General features: G+C 44.3%; 1 protein-coding gene and 1 long non-coding RNA gene across 12 annotated transcripts in view; one reads left to right on the top strand and one right to left on the bottom strand.

Moving 5' to 3' along the window:
• CHST9 (carbohydrate sulfotransferase 9) overlaps nt 1–23,251 on the bottom strand; it is a 304,138-nt gene that overhangs the window by 109,472 nt on the left and 171,415 nt on the right. For 5 of the 11 annotated variants that reach the window (XM_075920800.1, XM_075920798.1, XM_075920796.1 and 2 more), the window contains one exon: nt 7,070–7,212. The gene's annotated coding sequence lies outside the window, so the exon portion shown is untranslated. Of the gene's footprint in view, nt 1–4,579; nt 5,059–6,752; nt 6,803–7,069; nt 7,213–10,690; nt 11,045–11,072; nt 11,751–23,251 lie in introns of those variants that run through there. The other 6 variants (XM_075920802.1, XM_075920801.1, XM_006127192.4 and 3 more) reach the window with 6 other exon arrangements.
• Nucleotides 1–23,251, top strand: part of LOC102445906 (uncharacterized) — a 298,763-nt gene that overhangs the window by 245,698 nt on the left and 29,814 nt on the right. The window lies entirely within an intron of this gene.

Below are 23,251 nucleotides of genomic sequence, written 5' to 3'. Positions count from 1 at the left end.
TAATACTGACACTTCCTTAATGAACCTCAAACACAAAATTTGCATGAAGGCAAAATCCATTGCAGAGAGAGAGTATTCATGCTCTGTCACCATGCTATATGTAGAGCCAAAGGAGAGGAAGGAAAGGAAATCAACCACACAACCTGAGCCAAGACTGGAGGCTGACACACTGCTTCCCACAAGCTGTCATTTCACTTTACGAGCAATAGGACTAAAGGCCATAGCTCCTTCATAGCAGTTGTGGAGACTGCAGAATTACTAAATCCATGCAGCTGAAAAACTTGTGGCTCCTCTTCTTGCTCCATCCCAGTCTTTTATACTGTACAAGGCAAGTGTGAAGCCCTCTCCACAGCTAGTAAGGGATAATCAGTCATCCTTGCACCACTGGCCTGCCTTCAGTCCTCCACTGCAGCACCTAGCTCTGGGGTTTTTATTAATTGCCATGCAAGGCATTTCATTAGTCCATCACATCACAGGAGGAATTTGACACTCTCCCAATTAGTTACTTGAGGTAAAATGTAGACTTTTCTAAACCAATAATAACCTATATCAGACCATATTATACAGCCTGAAGTGAAGAACTAATGGAATTTTGAATCTGGCCACTTCAAAATCATTGCTAAAATACAGGGAAGGAGGGGGGGGGGAGGAAAGAGAGAAAAAACAGACTAAAAAAGTCTGTCTTGTCACTGACTTCACTAAGGGTGTGTCTAGACTACTCGGCAGAGGGATGTAAATAAAGCACTTCGAAATTGCAAACGAAGCAGGGATTTAAATATCCCGTGCTTCATTTGCATGATCATGTAATGGCGCTCTTTCGAACAAGCACCATTTCGAAAGTAAAACCGCAGTCTAGATGCGGTTCTTTCAAAACCGGGGTGATTTTTTGATAGATCCTGTAAACCTAAACCTACAGGATCTTTCAAAAAAGCGCCCCATTTTCGAAAGAACAGCGTCTAGACCATGGTTTTACTTTCACATAGCAGCTGCATGCTTGTTCGAAAGAGCGCCATAACGTGATCATGCAAATGAAGCACGGGATATGTTAATCCCCGCTTCATTTGCAATTTCGAAGTGCTTCATTTACATCCCTCTGTTAACAGAGGGATGTAGTCTAGACGTAGCCTAGCAGTGGGATCAAGTCCAAAGCTTGGTTGGGGGAAAAAAAAAAAAAAAAAAGTATATCTTGTATGGACTAGACCCCACACGAGCAGGAATTTGTTCATCCAGCACCCTTCACCTACCACTCAAAAAGCTGAGGTTAAAGTTATAAAATATACAAAAGGTTTTGTACAATATAAAAATAAAGCTTCTTAAAGTGAATATGAATGACTGGATTTTGAAAACAATAAAAATGAAGAAGTACACCTTAAATTAGATTGCAGAGCAATAACATCCTGAAATTCAGTACAATGAATATCTGATAGAATATGCTTTAGCAGACTAAGGCAAAAATACAATGGAAAAAATTTACAATTTCAGAGGACAAGAGTAACCAGTTGAAGTAGTGTTTTTAATAAGAGCACTGTTAAAGCAGTAAGCCTGTTCCTAGACCGGTGTGCATGTTTCTGCAATAGAATAAAATAAAGCAGGTATTTAACCAGTTATACTTGAATGATGAAAGCATAGCATATGCTTTCCAGAGAAATGCAGATATCCACATGTTTCACAAAACACACACACACACACACACACACACACACACACACACACACACTTTCGCTATTTCAATAACTCAGTGCTTTCACACAAAGTCAAAGTTTGGTACTCATGAAAGCTTGCTTTTTCACCTACTATGTCCATATTAAAACATGCTTATTGTTTATGGAACATTTCTACTAAATTCTAAATGAGTGTTATTGTATGTTCGAGTTCTGAACATCACTTTAAGGGTTTTTTTTCCCTTTCAATGCTGCTCCATTAAAATACAATCCTTTGTAAAGTACAATGTGAACTACTTGCAAACCTATTGCTTTAAAATTTAAGCTCTACCTCATCATCATTTGCCATCTTATGCATTATAAATAAGAAGAACAAAAATGTCTAGATACAAGTGGCAGATAGGATTTTGATCTTCTACTCTGGCTGAATTTTTGTGTGTATGTCATGAAACAACTAACTCAGACACAGAACAATGTAGGAAGCCAATTAAAGTAGCTTTATTTCATATTATTCCTTTTCAGTTAACGAACATGCAGAGCTGTCATCTGTGGAAGCTGTTTCCACTTCCAGCCTAGCTATGAATGGTAGTAGTCAGAAACTGGTGGAAGTTAAAGCAGTGTTCCATCCTTTAAATGCAGCATGTTTTTAGTGTGAACTGCTTCTTGAATGGGATCCTATTCCTCTAGTCTCTTTACTAGGAAGCTCTTATCATTCCACCCCGTCCCATGATGCTCCCAGTGTTCTCAACCCTTCGGTCTCTGGGGATGGGGAGACCCAAAACAAGCCTCATTATCACCACTCATTATCCACAGGATTTGTTCTGACAGAAGATTGAGCAGGAATGCTTCTAATAGTTGGGATCCCTTTTGGGTTATGATTGAAACAATTAATTCAATCCCCCATAGAAAGCTGTGTTATTGCATTCACATTGCATTCATTGAATAAGAAGCGGTAATATCACAAGTAGCATTTTTGATGCTCAGCAAATCTGAATGCATAGTGATAAGAAACATGAAGTTACCAGATCCTGGAAACCAGAGCTTTTTCATTAAAGCTATTCAGGATACATAACTTCATATGTTTTATAACAGTAACAATAAAAATAAACAGCCTGAATACGTGAACTGAACAGGAATTTCTCAAATAACCAAACATGTGGTGCTCTTGCTTCTCTTTCCAAACTCTTTTTCCTCTGACCATATGGAACTGGCTGGAATCAAGCCTCCCCTGGGAACCAATGCAATATTTGCAGCCTACCAGAAACACTTTATTAGGTCCCTTGGGTGAAAGTGTTCCTCCAGTGTCTTATGCTGCCAGTACAGTCCTTTCAGTGACATGGTTCAAACATACAGGAAGATAGGTTGATACTAAGCTATTACTACTTCTGGTAAGTAATCCACTGAGAAGAAAAGCAAACACCCTGCTATTGGAACAATTTCTGCTTTGAGGTTCTGAATTGCACATCGTTTTCTTTAAAGAAATCTCAAGATATACTCCTATTTTATTTAATCTGTGGAAGAAGAGGGGAGAAGAGAATTACACAAAATTAGCATTAGTCACAGTTTGTTAGCAATATACCCAGCTGAAAAGAACAGTATCAATTAAAGTCAGTACAATTATCTCTTCATTCGGAGATGACTACATGCACTGTTTTAAATTGTGTGTGCTCATATTTAGACCAAGCTTCACTTCAGACAGCATAGCTCAGGCTAAGTGCACACTGAACAGAGCCTTACAGATACATTATACAATTTTAAAACCTCCTAGCCTGAAAACTCAATTGCACTAATTAAACAATGATTTGTAATAAGCCTCTGCATCTACAAATCTACCACAGAAAGTGTTATTGTAGTTGCTTAAAATTGGCATAACAAGCTGCAGGAGGGACAATGCTTTCTTGCCTCACAATGAGGGACTCTCTGGAAGGATTACTTCAGAGATTAGTCATCACCACTCGTTGAAGGAATGGACGGCTTGATTCTCCTCATGGCAAAGCTTATTCTAACAAGAGAGCCTGCATCCCCATTCTACTATACATAAGAACAGCCATACTGGGTCAGACCAAAGGTCCATCTAGCCCTGTAGTCTGTCTTCTAACAGTGGCCAGTGCCAGGTGCCCCACAGGGAAAGAGCAGAACAAGTAATCAACAAATTATCCATCCCCCGTCACCCATTCCCAGCTTCTGACAAACGGAGGCTAGCGACTCACCATTCCTGCCTTTCTGTCTATAAGTCCACCAATGGCTATCCTCCATGAATTTATCTAGCTGTTTTTTAACCCTGTTATAAACTTGGATTTCAAAACATCCTCTGGAAAGCAGTTCCACTGGCTGACTGGGTTTGCATGAAGAAATACTTCCTTTTGTTTATTTTAAACCTGCTACCTATTAATTTAATCTGGGTGACCCCCTAGTTCTTGTGTTATGCAAAAACAACTCTTTAGTCACTTTTTCCACAGTAGGCAAGATTTTACAGCCCTCTATCATATTCCCCCTTAACTGTCTCTTTTCCAAACTGAAGAGTCCCAGACTTTTCCCTCAGACCAATCTGACTCTCCAAGCACAACCGCTGGGATGCAGAACTCCACAAGATCCAAGAAAGTGGAATGGATGAGATCGTGCCTTTGGAGCCCCAAAGTGCAACTTCTGCACAAACTACTGGCCCACAGATTTCAATAAAGGCAGTTATGGAGGAATTCCATAATAAAAGATATATAATCAAACATTTAGAGCAGGGGAGGGGAATTTCTGGCCCACAGGCTACTTGCAGTTCATCAGGGTGTTATGCTATACAAAGCACGCGAGATCTTATAGGGGAGAAGGCAGTACACTTCATTTATTGAGAATACAAATTAGCATCTGCTTCACACACACACACACACACACACACACACACACACACGTACGTACGTACGTACGTTATAGTTACCAGTCCAGAGTCTGAATCAATCTAGTGGCCAGCCAGATTGATTGCAGAGGGGAGCCGGGCTTTGTCGGTCGTGATCCGATGCTCCTGGAGTTGGTGGCAAGACGAACCCAAAGTCCTATAGCAAAGCACCCTGTTCTTATAATCCTCTTTCCTCTGTTGAAGTCTATGGATTTCGCGGTGTCAGTTTGTGACAGGTTACTCCTTCATTGGTCTTATCATTTGACGTTAACATTCCAAAACACCTCCGAGAGGCTCATCCTGTCCTGAACTGCTTAATCAATTGTCTTTAGGGGTGCCAGCTCCACTTTAGAGTCGTCAATCTGCCAATCCCTGATCATGGATACACACTGATGGTTCTTTGGCATCGGTAAGATTCTTCATCCTCTCTTCTCTTGACCATCTCGTTTTAACAGTGGCCTTCACGCCTTCTCTCTTTCTGATGATACATACCTCATTGACACAAACAGTCTTTCACAAAGATACAAACAGCAGTGTTTTATATTGAGCAAAAGCAAAAAAGTGTTGTAAATTAAACCTTATTACATCTTGTAATCAAAACATTTCACATTGAAGGCCTGGGCCTTCAACATTTCTATTCTCATTAACAAACAATACAAAATCCTGTGTCTCAATTACTAAAGCTTAAAACAAAGAAATGTATATTTAACTAAAGGGCTTAATGAGGGTCACAAGAAGAAAGGAAAAAAAAAGTGTGGCTAGCAGGATAAAATTAAGTCATACATTACTACATTATTAAAACCTGAAATACAATTATAAAATCCCACTCCCAGGGCCGGATTAAGGGGAAGGAGGGGGGCTAGCCGGGCAGCTGCCTGGGATGCCAACCTATGGGAGGCACCTGATTGAAGTGCTAAGGGGCACCGCATGCACCACACACCCGGGGGCGCTGCGCCCCTTACCATGTCAATCAGGCGCCGCATGCCTGGAGGCGGGGCTGCCCATGTGCTGCGCGCCCACTGCCCGGGGCACAAATATGGCTCGGTCCAGCACTGCCCACTCCTATAAGGGTTAGCCACTGACTGGTCACCAGACAGTTCTTTTCACCTGAGCGTCCACAGGTACAGCCACTTGCAGCTCCCAGCGGCCATGATTTGCCATTCTTGGCCAATGGGAGCTGCGGGAAGTGGTGACCCAACCCACACCACTTTCCACAGCTCCCATTGGCTGGCAATAGCGAATAATGGCCACTGGGATCTGCGAGTGGCTGTGAATATGGACACTTGAGTGAAGAAATCATCTTGCAGCCTGTCAGTGGCTAACCTTGGCAAATCACGTGTGGCTGGTGCACCAGAGGTTCTGCACTTCAGGATAGAGGGCTGGGAGATGTTACCACATGTTGTTCAGATCTACACATGATAGAGAAAGATAGAAGAGAAGTGCACATATCAGTTTTCACCACTGAACTCCAAGGGTAGTCAGCAACAAGTTTTCAGTCATGAGGTTTGAAATGAGAGCCTTGAAATTTTACAGAGCGCCCATATTTATTAACTTTTAATAATTCAAGTTCTTTTAAGAGCAAACATATTTAATAATATTGTTATATTTAAGAAGAAACTTCCCATTCCAATAATGTGAAGTTTAATCCAGAATGTTTATCCCAGTGCAGGATAATCACCACCTGGTAAAATACTCTGGTCATCAGATTTTAGCAGAAATGAGGGAAAGAGCAGCTCCTGAGGCTTCTGCCACAACTCCTAAGTTATACCACTTTCTCCCTTCCTCACCCTTTCCCTTCCCCACAAGCAACAACTCTTATCCCAAAACTAACTGGAAGACTTCTGTCTGCACTAGATATTTGACACACATACCACTTTTTTTGATTCCTATCATGCAAGTCCACAAGAAAAAATGGTGGTAGCCAGAGACCAGGGCAGCTGAGTAATTCTTATTTTCAAACCTGCCTATAACTGCCGCATCCCAACCCCAAAAGTAAAGTCAACATAAACAGAGTGAAAGAAAAATAAAATAGAAAACTACAGAAGTTTGGCTACACTCCCCCCCCCCCCCCCCCCCCGACACACACAGCCTTTTTCCTTGTGATTTCCCTGCTTGGGGGGAGGGGGAGAGACAGAAAAGGACAAAGATTAACACATTGAAAGATGGACACAGACATTGAGATGGTTCCCTCCCTGTGCATTTACTTTACTGGTGGTTGCCTCAGATGTCCACCTCAGTGGTTCCTCACACACGTCTTGAAAGACACACAGTAGAACCAGGGGCGGCCTGTGAGCCTAGGCGAGCTAGGCAGCTGCCTAGGGCACCGCTGGCCTGGGCACCGAATGATGACATCACAGGGCGCCGGGGCACCCCGTAATGACGTCATGGCCATTGACAGCCGTTCAGGCAGGGGCTCCGATTGCATCACCCTGCCCCGCCTAGGGCGCCAGCTGCTGCAGCCAGCCTCGGGCCACTCCTCAGAAGAACTATCAAACTCCTCATACCACAGATGGTAACTTACACTCATTTTTCTCTAGCCTTCCACAAAGAGCAGCACGTCTTCTAGCAAATCCATTGTAACGCTATGGGGCAAGCTGGGGAGAAATTTCTGGGTTCCATGAAGAAATGTCCTCTTCATGTCCAGCCTATTTCCTTCTCTGTATCCTAGAAAGAAGTTAAATCCAGTTATTAAGTACTCTCTTTGTTTACATTTTATTTCTAGAGTCAACATCCAGCCACTGGACTTAAGATGATAAGAACGGCCATACTGGGTCAGACCAAAGATCCATCTAGCCCAGTATGCAGTCTTCCTCTGGGGTATCTGGCATTGCCACTGTTGGGAGTAAACAGAACATGTAATCTATTATGTCTTGTATAACATACTTGACCTGGGAGATAAAAGTGATGAATTTGGAGGATCTTTGTGGCATATTGGATGGTTAGGCTTAAATTTTTCACCTTCCATGCCCAGTCTCCTTTTTGTGTTAGGTAGTTCTCAGATTGAATCATTTTAGCTCCAAGGTGTGGTTTCAGTTGCAGGCATATTACTCTCTCCAAGATCAGGAAACTTTCTATATTTTACAACTGCTAATTAGAGACACTGAACAAAAAGGCAATGAAGCAGACAAATAGTAGACGTCTATGGCAGCCATTTTGACTCCATGGGACCCCAGTGGAGACAGAAGTATGAGAGTTTGGAGGGAAAAGCAACATCAACAGTTCTTCAGATTGGTAGGCCAGTTGTAATATAGCCATGCCCAAATGTAGCTGAAGGAATTACTTGGCTTTCAGAATCTTTATTACAAGCAGTATTGTACTGAATAAAGAAACCAATGTAATTTTCATATCTCAGAGTAAGGGAAAAATTTCTTGAGTTACAAAGTTCCACATTTGATTTAGAATTTGAAACAAAAATGGATCTTCAAATAACAGTTCCATGTCACTTCGAAGAGTGGAGCCACACTTAAGCTTAAAAAAAAATCCAGACAAAACCTCTCAAATCCTTAGAGCAGATGAGGGCAATCTGTGGCCAACCCATCAGGGTTCTATGTGTAGCCTGTGAGACATTTTGTGTAACATTGCCCACACTACACGGTTGCCAGATTCTGCTGGTTTCTGTCCACATAGATTTCTTTTCCTACCAATATATTCTAGTGTAGGGATATGAATGACTAGTTGACTGATAAGCAAATGCTCATCGGATAGTCAACAGACTAGTCGACTAGTCTATTCCCCCCACTCACACCCCCACTGATTGCTGCCTCTATCAGAAAGAGGCAGCAAGGGGTGGGGGGGCGAAGAGAAGAGGACCCCAGGCTCCATGTGGTGTTGCCAATTTGAAATGCCACGTGGAGCCTGGGCCAACTGGGAGCCCATGCTACACGCAGCGCTGTCATAGCGACAACACTGCGTGGAGCCTGGGATCAGCGGGGAGGGAGTCCCCAGCTGACCTCAGGCTCCATGCAGCGTTACCCCTTTGAAATGCTGCAGGGAGCATGGGGCCAGCAGGGGTCTGCTTGACTCTCTCCAGTCATCTGAAGAAGTGGGCTGTGCCCAAGAAAGCTCACGATACCATCTATATGTTTTGTTAGTCTATAAAGTGCTACCAGACCATTTGTTGTGGTTTTCTGTAACAGAGTAACTTGGCTACCCCCTGAAGCAATATAAACCTTAATACTGTTATAGCAATTATGCCTTGTTATTAATGCACTTTGTGTCTACTGATCCTATTTTTGGGGTATGATTTTGCAGTCTAAGTATTATGGCACCCCTTTAAATGCCTCATATATAAGGAACTCACAATAATTAAGCTATAAACAAACAAAACACATTTGAGGATAGAAACAATTACTTTTCTAATCTATTGTGATTTTTCTTCTCTACAGGGACTACCTAAAAGAGATGGGGCAGTGATAAGCAATCATGGAGGGGGGGGGGGGATAATTTGGCTAGATGCTGTAAAGAATAAAACAGCTTAATCTCGGACTTGAACGCTCTAGGGTTCCATTTATTAGAAGACACAAGGAAGTATAATAAACGATTAGGAGAGAGAGTGCAAGGTAGCGCAATAGTAAAGACATGTTTGTTTATAACACTTGAGGCTCCAATCCTGAACACACTAATATACATGCTTAACTTCAGGCAATGGGATTACCACATGTAAAATCAAAAACATTTTTAAACATCTGCGGTATTGGAGTTTGTGTTTATAACCAGGTATGAGAAAATCTTGCTTTTAGTCCAATTCCCTACATTCAAAAAGGGTATCCTATATATTGATACAGTGAATCAAAGGGTCCCAAGATTACTTGCATTTTGTATGCAATATTAGTTGGGCAAAATGACTTACATTTGGCCCAAGTCACTCACTCTGCTGAAAGTATACAGATGGCAACATTACCTAAACTTTTATTTTGAAACTATGCCCAGAAAATAGGTTTTTGTTGTGCAACAATTGCCCAAAAAGTCATTTTGTACCTTTCCACTCTATTCATTTGTCACAGAAAATAGAGTCCTTTTAACTTCTTAAATGACATAATTTGTCCATAACATTTTGACATTCCAAACAAAAACAAAATTTCCTTCTGCTCCACTTTTCCCACAAAACCAGCTCACTTTCCTCTATTATTTCTCTGCAAAGATTTTTTAAAAATATTTTAATTGACACAAATAGAGAATAAAAAGTTAATTTATAACATAATATTATTAGGGATGCAAGAGTTTAAATTAAACTCTTCCTGGTTAAATTCTCATCAGCCTCTGGAGCATGTAACTGTGTAACCAATTGTTGTTGTTTTTAATTTTTATATCCTTAAATAATATACATTGTATATACTGAACTGTTTGGGAGAACAAAACTGTAAGGGAAACAACAAAATTGAATTCAAATGGTGTCTATTAATCTATAGTATCATACACATGTGAAAATTTCTTATGGTTCCTTGAATGATTAAATGGAAGTAGAAAGTTTACACCAAGACTTTGATAAATTGCCTTATTTCTGAGGCACTCTCTACATGTCTACATTCACTGATAAACCCACTAAACTATTACAGGGCTCAGCCAAAGTCCCCCCCACCCAAATGCAGGGGCACTGGGGTAATTTTTACAGTAGGGTTTCTAACAGCCATTGAACCAAACTGCAAACCCAGTGTATGATGGAAACCACTTCAAGCCTTGGAGTGCTGCAGCACCTTCTCCCCCCACCACTGAGTTCCAGCACCTGGGCCCCAATGAGCTTTGGCTCAAGACTAGTTCAAGGGCAGCTACTGAAAGCCCTCGCCCCAAGCAGACTGACAATAAACGGATGTGGATGCGCTCAGTAACTTGTGGGACAACACGGGGAAAAGTTAGTTGAAACCTCAACAAGCAACCCCGCCCCCCAGCCTTGCCAAAGGACCGCACTGGCTGACATGCTCCTCACCCCGCTCTGCTACCACAGACACTGCAACCCAGCCTCGCCCCGAAGGACGGAGACCAGCGACGGGTTTATGTTGGGAGAGAGCGGACCCGAGCCGGGCTGGTGTCAGGAGGGGTCATGCGGCAGCGCGCAGAGCCCAGGTTAAGGAGCCCGGGGAAGTCACCTGAGCTGAGGGGCGCCCCGCCCCAGACGGACGCGGAGCTCTGGACCCGCAGCCCTTACCTCAAGCCGCGCGCCTCGTGGGGTCTCCGCCCGCCCCAGCTCAGGTCCCAGCGGAAACTTCCCAGCCTGGCGGAGCCGCCCCCGCTGGAGCTCCCGGAGCAGCGCAGGCTGGAGTCCCGGACGCCGCGTCAGCCCCGCCTCGGGCCGGCCGGCCACCCGCCCCTTGCTGCAGAGCAGGCACCGGGAGGCAGAGCAATCCCCCGGAGCCGCCGACCGGCCACGCCTAATCCGGGGGGCTGCCCCACGTGCCTCCCACGAGTTAGTTCCTCTTTCACTTCCTAACGTAGCCCGCCCTTCCCAGCCCCTTCTGCAGGGACACGGATTGTTAGTTCACCCAGCCAGAGAGCTAGGCTAGAAGAGCGGAAAGGTTAGAGCTCCTTACGCATTTGTGAGCCACGCGCCAGGTAATTCGCACTGGAAGCCCCTGAGAAGTCGCTGGGGGCTCCCGCCTGATTTGCAGTGAGCAGTTTCGCCTGCATGTGGTCACGTTTCTTTTTACAGGCACCAGCAACCAGGCGTGGCTTGCTGGCCCTGCCGCAGAACGGTTTTGCACTCCAGAGAAAAAGTGGATGAAGTTGTATCTGTCCTTGGACTCACTTTTGGGGGTGGAGGCTGACACGCACACAAGATTCGGGAGCCACTGGTTCCTTTTCTGGGGTGTGGAAAAGCAACTCCCAGCTAATTACAAAGTGGATCGGCTTGCTTAGTGCAAGTAGCACATACTAGGAGGCTGTCTACACTGCAGGGTTATTTGGGAATAAACTATTCCAGAGTAGTTATTCCAAAATAGCTTATTTTACACTTCCCTGTCTACACTGCAGGGAAGCTCTTCAAAATTAGTCCAAGGCTGGCTTCCCTAATGTAGATGTGCTATCTCAGTTTAGAGCCCCAGGAGGAATAACTTAGAATGGCCCTGGTGCGGGGCTATTTCAAAATAGCAGAAATGGAACGTCTACACACGCCTTATTTTGAAATAGCTATTTCAGAATAGGCATTATTCTTTGTAGAATGAGGTTTACAGAAGTTCGAATAAGTCATCCGTTATTTTGAAATTATTTCAAAGTAACGGAATTGCTGCATTGACATTTGCATAGTTATTTCAGAACAACAGACGTTATTCTGAAATAACTTTACTGTGTAGAAACACCCTAAGGCTATGTCTACACTGTACTGTAAACTTGAAATAAGATGCACAATTTGCAAGTTAAAGTGCTATTTCAAAACATCCCTTAACTCTCGTAAAACGAGCATTACCAGGATGCCAAAATAGCGCACCCATTATTTAGAAAAATATTTTGAAATAACGAGTTGCTTGTGAAGACACAGGGTAGCTATTTTGAGATACCTTTGGTATCCCGAAATAACTTTGATGTGTAGACATACTCTAAGGCTACGTCTACACTGGCACCCTTTTCCGGAAATGCTTAAAACGGAACAGTTTTCCGTTATAAGTATTTATGGAAAAAGCACGTCTACATTGGCAGGATGCTTTTCTGGAAAAGCACTTTTTCCGGAAAAGCATCCATGGCCAATGTAGACACGCTTTTCCGGAAAAAAGCACCGATCGTCATTTTCGCGCTTGGGGCTTTTTTGCGGAAAAGACTACTGTTCTGTCTACACTGGCCCTTTTCCGGAACAGTTTTTCTGGAAAAGGACTTTTGCCCAAACGGGAGCAGCATAGTTTTTCCGGAAAAACACTGACAATTTTACAGTAGATCGTCATTGCTTTTCCGGAAAAGCAAGCGGCCAGTGTAGACAGCTGGCAAGTTATTCTGGAAAGGCAGGTGCTTTTCCAGAATAAGTGACCCAGTGTAGACACAGCCTAAGGGACCAGTACTTCCAGTTTGTCTACTCAAACTCATCTGAGGAAATGGGCTTTGTCCACAAAAGCTCATGATACTAATATATAAATTTCTAAGGTGCCACAGAACTATTTGTTGTTTTTAAAGTTACAGACTAACTTGGTTATTCCTCTGAGACTTTTCTCTCTTACCAGTAGAAGTTAGTCCAAGAAAAGATATTACCTAACCCATGTTGTCTTTCTAATCTCCTGTACAACTACAATGCAGACAAAACTGCCAGGAGACATTTATATCATCTGATGTTTAAAAATAAACATGTTAGTATAAAATCTAAACTGAAAGCCAGTTTGAGCTAACAGGGAGCAGACCAAGGTTCCTTTCCAACAAGCCAGTACACCCAGAAGCTATTCTCCTGTGAAGTCCCACTCATTCAGGCTCCCTCTGGCATTGCATGAGGATCAGCTTGTAAAAATCCCCACATCTAATATTGGTAAATGAGAACGATGAATGTTGCAGGACAAGTTTTTATCATTTGTTGGCAAAATCCGTATAGTTCTTTATTTATTTAAGGGCCCTCCCCACCCACACCTTATGTGTTTTGTTTACACAAACCCAGCCGCCATGCCAAGTAAAGGTTGTGTCACGCAACAAAGTAGGCTGCTTGAACAGATCATAGAAGGAACAATGGCATTGCTGGTGAAAGATTGCAACAATAAGTAATAGAATTCAGTGCAAAAAAAAAAAAACCTTTTAGGGATTATACAGTAATCTACAGTACATACCTTCATTAACACAACAGCACTTTACATGTTCAAAATGCTTTGCAAATAATATCTAAGATTCTCATAGTAGTCCTGAGATGCAAGAAAGTAGTATTATCCCACAATAGACCAGACAACTGAACCAAAATGATGATTTTCTTAAAACCACCTAATGAACTATTATTAGAGCCTGAATTAGCACTCAGTAGGTCTAAATTTCCATACCTGTACTCCAAACACTAGTCTTCACCTCTCTCCTCTTTAAGCATTTTATTGAAGTATAGAGCTTAAATTCTTACAGTATTTCCCAGAGTCCCCTTCCCCAACATATTATAAAAAGTTCTGGGTGGGTGAAAATATTTACTGCAGTTCTGCTCTGATATCTCCAGCTGAATTCAATCTAGTGTAGGACCTTGCTCCTAGAACTACTTCAGTGTCTAATTTGCTAACTACTCACTGAGGGTGCATCTACCCAGCACCAATACTCACAATAAGATAAGCAATTTGAGCTAAACAAATTGTGTATCTATTTCAATTGCTATTTCGAAATAGCTTATTTTGAATTTGGCGCATCTACACAGTGCCAAATTTAGATATAACGTGCTATTTTGAGCCATCCCTTAATCCTTGTGCAATGAGGTTTACCGGGATGGCAAAATAATATGCCCATTATTTTGAAAAATATTTGAAAATAACGGGTGGCTTGTGTAGACGTGGGGTAGCTATTTCGGGATACCTCCAGTAATCTGAAATAGCCATGCAGTACCCTGACTCTCAGGCCTTGTCTCCACTTACTGGGAGATTGATGCTGCAGAGATCAATCTCGCGGGGGTTGTTTTAGCAGGTAATAGTAAGGACCCACTAAATAGATCGCTGATCATTCTCCCATCAGCTCTTGTACTCCACCAGGTCACAAGAAATAAGGGAAGTCAATGGGAGAGTTTCTCCTGTCAACCATCCACTGTGGGGACAATGTGGTAAGTTAAAATAAGGTACATGGACTCCAGCTATACTATTCACATAGTTTAAATTGTGTACCTTAGTTCAACTTTTTTCCCAGTGTAGACCTGGCCTGAGTCCTGTAACTCTCGCACATTGTTTGTGCATGTTAGCTACACAATCTTGGTGTTGAATATTATAACAGCACTCAAGATGACCAAATGTTAATTACTGTTTGCAACTGAAGTTTCCAGAGGGATTTAGCTAGATAGAACATGTTTACCTTAAAGAAAACGGAGCTAGGATTCCAGAGAACACTAATTCCATATAAAAAGATTTGTGGGATATTCAGGGGTCACAGCGTTTTTATGTTTTGTACATATATCTTCCTTTGAGATTTCCCAGACAAGAACTAACATACTGATTCTGCTTTGCTTGGGGCGTGTGAACAGACAATGGTAGAACATGGTGGTATAGCTTCTCAACGTCTAGTCCCTCTTTTACTTCAGCAAATTGTTTAGTCTTAGTTAACCATGGAGGCTACTCATTCACAGAAGACCAAGGTGGTTTCTTGACTCTACAGTAATGAAGTCTCATCTGTTTCTTAAAGCCAAACATTAAACCATCATTTTTTCTGGTGTTGTTATAAAAAAATCTTCCATGCTGCCACATTCACTCTTTATTAGCATTGTGACATTACGTAGAAAATGATTTGGACTGATGAACAGCACCGTTTTCCAACCTGGGGTGCCTTTTATCCTACTTGGCTGAGAGAGCTACCACTTCTGGTCTGCTCATATGCAACCTCCAGCATGTAAGTTACTACTTGCTGTACTGTAAGAGTACTTCAGCCAGTCACTCCTGAATTACACTACAGAGCAACACCAGCAAATTCCCAAGCCCATACTTTCTTTCAGAAATGTGGCTAGGTCTACACTACAAAGAAAAGTCGGAAAAAGATATGCATATTGTGAAACGCAATTTGCATATATTTTTCCACTTTTCTTTCGAAAGAGGCTTTTCCAAAATTTGGCACGTCTGCATGGCGCCAAATTTTGGAAAAACATACTCTTTCAAGCCATCCCTTCTTCCTCGTGAAATGAGGTTTACAGGGATGGCGAAAGAACTCGTCTGTTTTTCCAAAAAAATTTCGGAAAAGCAGACACATTCCTTGGATGCAGCATAGCTTTTCTGAGATACATCTGGTATCCCGGAAAAGAGCTGCAGTCTAGACGTAGCCTGTGTATTGTACTGGCCAGCATCCTCTATAGCTACCCTCAGCCTGGGGCAGGCAGGGGTGCAGACAGGGATAAAGGGGGTATAGCTGAGCATACCCACCCTAAATATTGTTCCAGTGCTCTCGGGTAGAGAGAAAGGCAAGAATCATTTTGGGTACCTCCTCTCTCATCTTATTGTTCATTCTCTTTGTGGCGGGATCACGGGTGCGAGCTCCACTCCCGCCCAACCCCGGCTCGAGGGTGGTGGGCTCTGCGTACCCTCCGCCTTTAGTTCTGTTCAAATGGTCCCTATGCGGTTCTGTATGTGGTGCGTAAGTGGGGTGCGATCACCCCCACGCTCTAGGCAGCGGGAGGGGCTCAGCGGACCCACCACCACGGCCTGCCCCGTGTCCAGGCGGCTGGGAGGGGTCCGGCCCAACACGGGCCCTGGGGTCTCTGCCCCCTTTGTCTCGCCCTAGCTAGGCGTCTAAGTATTGCGGCTTCGGGGGAAGGGCTTTACTTCAGGGTTGGGGGCGAGGGGAGTGGGGGACCCGGGCCCGCCCTCTCCTCCGGGTCCCAGCCCGGGGCCCTAAGTGGAATGTGGCACCTAAAGGCAGCCCTCCACGGCAGACGGGGCCGGTGCCCTAAACCCATCTGCCCACGGGTGCCAGAACGGCCCTGCCCCGGGCTGCTTCCACTCCCCCTGCCGAGCGTTCCCTCAGTCACTCACCCCGTTGGAGGCGTCTGGTCCGTCCCAACGCGGCCCTCCAGCTGCCAACGCTGTCCTTCCTAGTAGCTCGGAGGCCCGGCGGCCGGGTACTCCAGAGCACCAGGGTGGACTCCGGCGGGTTTCCCCCGGTCTCGGCGTCTGGCCGCCGCTTTTGACATCCCCGGTGGCTGACGTCAGGGCTTTTAGCCCTCCCCCCCCAACGTCTTTCGGCCTGCGCCTCCCTGGCGACCCTCGCATGGCTCCGCCCCTCGGGGTGAACCACGGCGCCTTGGCCGGACGTTGCTCTGCAGCCTGGCCCTGCCTCCACCTCCCCTGGTGCGCACCCGCCTGTGCTGCCCAGCGCCTAAGTCCCTGGCAGCTGGATTCAGCGCCGCCGCCTCCTCCGGTCACCGCTTCCCTGGGACGGAGGGGACCTCTCCCCCGCGGCTAGTGCGGACCCCGTCGGGTCTGTCACACTCTTCTTTGAGAATCATTTCCAGTTAAGGTTCAGCAGATGGAGCGTATATGGATGGGAATCCTCCAGCTGTTTCTTTGTCAAGGTGTAGATTTTTCTCCCACATCCTACTTCCTGCTATTGATCCATTTGATTTTCCAAGGAACTTGTTTGTCTCCAAGGAACTGGTTTGTGGCTGCTCCCCCCAGATTTGGAACATGTCTAGTAATACCATACAGAGGAATCCTATAAACTTTGCATGCAACATTACCACACATTTTACCAGGACAACAATGATCAGAAAATTATGTTTTCAAGTCATATCTCACAAGACATAAATGTTGTACAAAGTATCATAGTCCTATAAAGGAGGTCAAAATAAGGGTACACACTGTCACAACTATCAGAATTGCCATGGCTCAAATGCACATGCGACAGTTGGGCAGTAAGTTTAATGTTGCAGAGTCCGGCTGACATGTGTGCATGTAGTCTTTCTGCCACTTTTCTAGGGTTCAGAGCCTCTCCCTAACTAACTTGGCAAGTATCTGATGTTAGGGTAGCTATACTCCCTAGCAAAAACTACAGAGAAAATTTCAGTTGGTTGCATTGGCCACTTAAATTTTGGAACAAAAGTAACATGTTGGGCTACAAGTTCCCAGGACAATGTAGTCTAATTGAAAGACTCTAATGGGGTTCAATCAAATTTCTTCTAGCAGGGTTATCTTCAGTAACACCTGAATGCAGTAACTTAGTAACTTTGATTCACTTAGAGAAGTAGCTGTGATCTCAGGCATGTTCTACCTAAAATTTAGATTGACCTAGGTACGTCTAGACTGCAGGCTTTTTTCGGAAGAAGCTTTTCCGGAAGAGATCTTCCGAGAGAAACTTCTTTCAAAAGAGAGCATCCACACTGTCAAAACGCACTGAAAAAGCGATCTGCTTTTTCGAAAGAGAGTGCCCACAACTGAATGGACACTATCTCGCATGTAAGCTGTGATTGCTATGGATGGAATGGCCACCAGAGCACCTGTGCTTTTTCTTCTTTCCTCTTCTTCCAAAAGAACTCCCTCTTTCCCGTCCACACATGCCTTTTTGCAAAAGAGCTCTTTTAGAAAAAGGCTTCTTCCTTGTAGAATGAGGATTACCAATGCCGGAAAAACCCTTCTGTTCTTTTGATTTTTTTTCGAAAGAACGCGATTGCAGTGCAGACATACATGGAGTTTTTTCAGAAAAATTCTGTAGTGTGGACATACCCCTAGTTACCTTGTGTAGGGCTGTAAAAATATTCACATACCTATGATATACAATTAAGCAAACCTAAGTCCTGGTTTAGACAGTGTGATTCAGGAGAATTCTTCTGTCAATCTCCTCTTGGGTGGAGGTGTGGATTAATTATAGCTGTGAAAAAAATCTCATGGCTGTGCAAGTGTACATGTTATAGCAGCTCAACTACAGTGTTTGTAGTATAGACAAGCCTTTAAAAGCCACAACCCTTTGACACTGTAACTGCCAAGCTCCCACCTGATTAAAATTTATCTGTAAGCTATATCAGCACAGTGACCTTTCAAAGACAAGGCAAATTACTTGTTCCATAACAAAAAAGGAAATGTTGGTTTGCAACTTTAGAAGTGTACTTAGTTTACTACCCCTACAAGTTTCAGCATAAAGGTTATTTGCTCCAGCTGTGGGGCTGACGAAACTTCCCAAGATCAGACACTGTATATATATATAGTTTCTGCCCTTCCTACAGCAATCAGCACTTTTTTGAAGCCTAGCACATGGCAGAAAAGAAACAAACTAGAAAAGAATGGCTGCAGTCTGAGTTATCTGGAGTAGACGGAGCCAACTTTCCTATCTCAAAAGAAAGTATTTTCTTGCCAGCATGGTGTAGTCCTGGAGATGTGCCTAAATGATTAAAAGAAAGTACCACTTTTTGAAAGTAGTAGTGACCCAGTTCCTGGATAGCAGTGTCTAGTGCCAATGGTTTGCCCTGGCAAGCAATTTGAAATCACACTCTGATCATAGAAGAAAGGCGAATGCCACAAATGAATAGTGAAACCTGCTAAAAATTATAGATCAGGTTATTTAATATTAAAATAGCAATTGTTTTGTAATAAAAACCAAGTAAAATTGCTGTTAGAGTAGACTGCCAGACCAACCCCCACATCAGCAGAAAGTGCAGGAAGAAAGCCATAGCTGCTGCTACTTAGCACTGCTTCTGGAAAGGCAGCAGGTATACTGTAACTGCACAGATACCAAATCAGCTATGTAAGCTGTCTCACATTTCCCCAAACCTCAGAATTCACAAACCACTAGCGTTAATTGAGCCTGTCATATAGCCCATGTTTTAATTTGCCAGTTCTCACATTTTTCAGCCATGCAGGTTCAGATACAGGCAGTTCCCGAGTTACGTGGATATGACTTATGTTGGATCCACACTTACGAACGGGGCTTTTCTCGCCCCGGAACTCGCAGCTGACGGGACCACCCATATGTGCAGTGGTCCCGCCACCGCGTCCTCCGGGGCGAGAAAAGCTGCTCCGGGTGTCCCTGGTCTGCTGGGGGGGGGGTCCCCAGCAGACCAGGGACACCCCGAGAAAAGCCGCAGAGGCGGCGGGGTCCCGCGCTTCCAAGGCTTTGCTCTGGAGCAAAGCCGCAGAGGCACGGGACCCCGCCGCCTCTGCGGCTTTGCTCCGGGTGTCCCTGGTCTGCTCGGGGTGTCCCTGGTCTGCTGGGAGGGGTCCCCAGCAGACCAGGGACACCCCAAGCAAAGCTGCAGAGGCGGCAGGGTCCCCTGCCAGCAGACCAGGGACACCCCGAGCAGAGCAGGGACACCCGGAGCAAAGCCACAGAGGCGGCGGGGTCCCGCGCCTCTGCGGCTTTGCTCCAGAGCAAAGCCTTGGAGGCGCGGGATCCTGCCGCCTCCGCAGCTTTGCTCCGGGTCTCCCTGGTCTGCTGGGGGGGGGGTGCAGCTAGTGCGCCCCCCCCCCCCCCCCAGCAGACCAGGCTTTTGTTGTGGACGCCTGGGGTAGAGCAGCTGGGGTGCTGCCGGGTTGGTCCTGCAGGGACCTACCTGGCAGCGCCCCAGCTGTTCTGTCCCAAGCTCCAGATTCAGCAGCTGTTGAAACTGATCAGTGGCTGATTCCAGGAAGCTGGGGGCAGAGCAACTCTGCCTCGGGCTTCCTGTAGTCAGCCCCTGGTCAGTTTCAGCAGCAGTGGCTGAATCTGGAGCCAGTTCTGAGTTACGTACAAATTCAACTTAAGAACAAACCTATAGTCCCTATCTTGTACGTAACCCAGGGACTGCCTGTATTCTCTAACACTACTTTCTATGCATCTACTATATATGTGAGAGAGTTTGTGAGTCTGTCTGTTCAAGAACTCCTCCTGAATGGTATGAGCTAGGACCATCTAATTTGGTATGCAGCTTTCTCTTAACATAACTTAAAGCAAGGTCTGAAGTCTGGTTGGACCAGGACAATGAGATGTGCATGTAATATGATTTTTTTTCAATCAAACTGAGAGGTAGGGCTGTGACAGCAGGAACAGTTATACTCCAGAATGATGACAAGGGGGGCAGCAAGCAAGCGCATTCCTGTCTCCTCAACAGCCCCAGAAAACTGTGGAGTAGGTGTCTACCAGGCAGTGCAGCCCCCGCCAGCCCAGAGGAGAGGCCCCTGTCACCCCTGGGAAGCAGTCACCAGCCAGGCAGTGAGGCCCCCACCAGCCCTGGGGAGCAGCCACTAGTTGGGCAGCAGCAGCTCCCCCACCCCATGCCCTGAGTCCCCCATCTCCTGCCCTGACTTCTGCACCCCCACACTCCCAACCCCCCTGCCCTGAACCCCCCAATCCTAACTCCCTGCCTTCAGTATTTGCTGGGCTTGCAAATACTATGGGGATGGTGGGAGGAGGAGCACCGATAGGGTTGCCAACCCTCCAGTGATTGTCCTGGAGTCTGAAGGAATTAGAGATTAAATTTTTAATTAAAGATTATGTCATGTGATGAAACTTCCAGGAACATGTCCAACCAAAATTGGCTACCTTCAGTAGAAAAGGAAATTCCAATGCAAAAACAGAGAACAGGTAGAATGAAGAAATGACTGTGTCAAGGAGCAGAGACAGGAAGAGAGAATTTCTAAGGAAAGTATAAATACAGTGGGCCTGATTCTCAGTAGCCTGGTCCTTCGTGTGGTCATTTACATGTGCAAAAGTGAGTGCACAACTCTGACATTCTACCTCCACTTCACACTGAGGTAAGTCACTACATAAAGGTTCAGCCAAGTGAATAATCAAAATATATGCACTTTAGTTAGCAGGAACACAGGTCCTGTATAAAGTTTGGAAGGTTTTTTTTAGTTTGGGGGATTTCTTTTACACTACCTATAATTCATAGTACAAGCTTTCATTATGCCAGAAGTTAAAACACACAAGAACTGACTCTGCCTTGAGGGTGCAAAATCAAGGGGGAACTTTAACAACTGATTTCGGCCCACTTCCTTGACCCTTTCACAGCTGGGTTTCAGACCAGGATATAGCACCGAGACAGCACCAATTGCTCTAATGAATCACCTCCTTTCAGCTATGAGCAGGAGTCTAGACACATTAGCAAAGTCATTAGATAGGTTAGCTGCCTTTGACAGATTTCAGAGACAACCCCTATCTATTGATAGTGGGAAGATACAATTTCACCAGCCCTTCCCCAGATGTTCCTTGCTTAGCCTCAGTTTCCCCTTCTGGAAAGCAGCGGCCCCTCCTTGCAGCGTCTCACTGTTGCTCCTGCCTCTCCTCGCGGGCCATAGCTCAAGTGCAGCATGCCCAGCTTCAGAGGTCAGTTGAGTGGCTTGGCTCTGCCAACTATGCAAGGAGGTGACCTGGCTGACTGAGTCAACAGGAAACCCACATGCAGGAGCAGAGCAGCCCCAGCCCCAGCCCTGCCAGAAGCTTTGGGTGTACCAGTAGTTCGGAATAGGAAGCCTAATCCGAACTACCTAGTCCATGCCGCGTGTAGCCGCGGGCACGGAGCCCGAACTAGTGGACATTTAAAAATGGCGGCGCCCGGCAAGATGCAAATGAAGCCTGGGAAATTCAAATCCTGGGCTTCATTTGCAACTTCGGTTGCCTACATTAACCACCCTAGTTCGAACTAGGGTGGTAGTGTAGACATACCCTGACTGTAATATTCAGATAATCTGAACAAGGGATGGTGGGGGAAAGGGTTTACAAAACTAGTTGGAGCAGGTGAACCTACAATCAGTTTTGGAGTTTTACCAGACATTGAACACAGCAAGGCTTTACCATCTCCATTGCTTTGTGATATTAAGAAAGATCTCTTATTTACAAAAGCAACTAAGGAGAAAAGGGAAATGTATGGTTCACTTAATACATTTCCTGGTTTGGTGAATACTAATTACTAAAAGCTAAACATTCAGCTAAAACATTGGAAAAGCTTTACAATTATGGGAGCAAACGCTGATCACCTATTTTGAGATTAATTTGCATTTTTAGCATAAATATCATCCCTTGAAGTGGAAACAAAATGCACATCTTATGATGTAGCAATGATCATAGATCTGTAAGAAATATCACTTTGTTTTTATTTCTGATAGAAATGGGCCCAGGTTAACCATGAATGTCCTCAAACAGAAGCTTTGGGCATTAAATACATCCAACTACTGTACACTTTTTCTACTGCAATTGTTTCAAATGTAGTCAAAATACAATGTAAAGGTTTTTGTATGCAAACACTTTTGCAGTTTTACAACTTCATTTTGTGGGTTTTTGTTTTGATTTTCAGGTCATCTGGAAAGAACAGCACTAATGAAATCCTATTTAAACTTCAAACAGTGGATTAAAGTAACAGGATTTTTGTACTGGCTTCTCTTATTCTCTTTCATTGACATCAGATTTTGCATTATGTAAATTCCTGATGCCAGTTTCTTATCATTTACTGCTCATGTCAGTGCAGTAATACTGTGAAGCTTTGTTTTCAATAAGCTCTTTTAAGCTTTGATGTGAAGAGATTCAAACACAATATTTAGAGAAAGTAAATAAACAGGCTTCCAATTTCAGAAAATATCAAGTATGCTACAAAATACACACCTAAATTATTATTAGTGAGTGTCATTTGCAACTTACTCTCAAACATCAATTCCTAGCTCTTCCACAGATTGTCTTTATGATCTTACATCTAGACTGCAGCGCTTTTCCGGAGATATCCTGGAAAGGCAACACCGTGTTCAAGGAGCACATCTACTTTTTTGGAAAAATTTTCAAAAAAGCGGACACGCTCTTTCACCATCCCTGTAAACCTCATTTTACGAGGAAGAAGGGATGTGTCAAAAGGGGACTTTTTTCTGAAATTTGTCACTGTGTAGATGCGCCAAATTTTGGAAAAGCCTCTTTCGACAATAATGTGAAGTAAAGCAGAAAATTGTGTTTCTTTTTCCAATTTATCTTTGCAGTGTTGACCTAGCCTTAGTCTCTCTCTGCCTCAGTTCCCCATTCTGTAAAATGGGAATAGCACCTCTCTATTTTACAGGGGTGTTGTGACAATAAATACATCAAAAAGTGTGAGGCGCTCAAACGAAAGTGAGAGTGCCCCTACATATTCCGAAAGATGTCTACACAATTCAAATTCATCACCTTTAGGGAATTTTATTTTAACACAAATTCATATTGA

Source organism: Pelodiscus sinensis, chromosome 2 (assembly GCF_049634645.1).
Source record: "Pelodiscus sinensis isolate JC-2024 chromosome 2, ASM4963464v1, whole genome shotgun sequence".
In the NCBI taxonomy this organism is placed as follows: Eukaryota; Metazoa; Chordata; order Testudines; family Trionychidae; genus Pelodiscus; species Pelodiscus sinensis.
Note: the sequence above shows the minus strand (reverse complement) of the source record. Positions and strands in the feature narration are given on the sequence as shown.